The following is a 927-nucleotide window of genomic DNA, read 5'->3' as shown; positions in this document are numbered from 1 at the left end:
GTTTATCTTCATAACTTAGTCTTAAAAATCAATCAAACATTTATGTGTTAAATAATCTTACATGATGATGATAAAGGAATTAATAACACTAATGATGGCAATGTCTTGATCCATAACTGCATATTAAGGAAGAAGAAAGCTGATTAAAAGCCATCATTCAATTCCGATTGATTTTTCTTGCTTTTATTTAACTTTGCATTATCTAAAACAATAAAAAGTGTAAAATAGATCTGAAAACGCATGTAATGTTTTTGATCGTTTTGGTGTAATTTTTTAACACAACTTCTGTCAGAGTCAAAATTTGACATAATTTAACATGCGATATGTAAACGCCCTTAAGCGTCAACAAACACGGAATAATTATTACCGTGAAGTTTTTTGTTTGTTTTTTAATCTTAAACACATAGGCTTTAAATTCAAAAAATATTTAATCCTAATTTCCGTGTAACTTAACTCGTAGTAATAATAATGTTAAAGCTAGTAAAAATATTTAACATGTAAAACCAATTATGTAACATAATTGTAAACATATAAAATTTTTGAAAAACAGCTTTAAATATATTTGCTTTTCTTATTCTAAGCATAATTTTGACCCTAAAAAAAACTAAAAACCGAGCCAACTAAAAGTATATCACTAATTCGCGTATTTCCCCTCCCCCAAATTAAGGATAAGAAGCCATGTTAAAATTCCTGATCGACTAGTTTTTTGTTTGTTTGCTGCTTGTTTTTTAACTTTAGAAAAGATTTTCTAATAATACAATAAAAAACTTTATACCCTTGGTAGTCTTAAATTTCTGAACTAATCATAAAGTTAATAAACTTTGTTTTATTGAACAAACTATCAATATATACTTGAAAATTAATCAGAGGGACAATAAAGGTTGGATAAACTTTATGGAGGGAGGGGGGGGGGGGGGTTTTTTTTTT

This window comes from Eurytemora carolleeae, unplaced genomic scaffold, assembly GCF_000591075.1.
Source record: "Eurytemora carolleeae unplaced genomic scaffold, Eaff_2.0 scaffold67, whole genome shotgun sequence".
NCBI classification, from domain to species: domain Eukaryota; kingdom Metazoa; phylum Arthropoda; class Copepoda; order Calanoida; family Temoridae; genus Eurytemora; species Eurytemora carolleeae.
Note: the sequence above shows the minus strand (reverse complement) of the source record.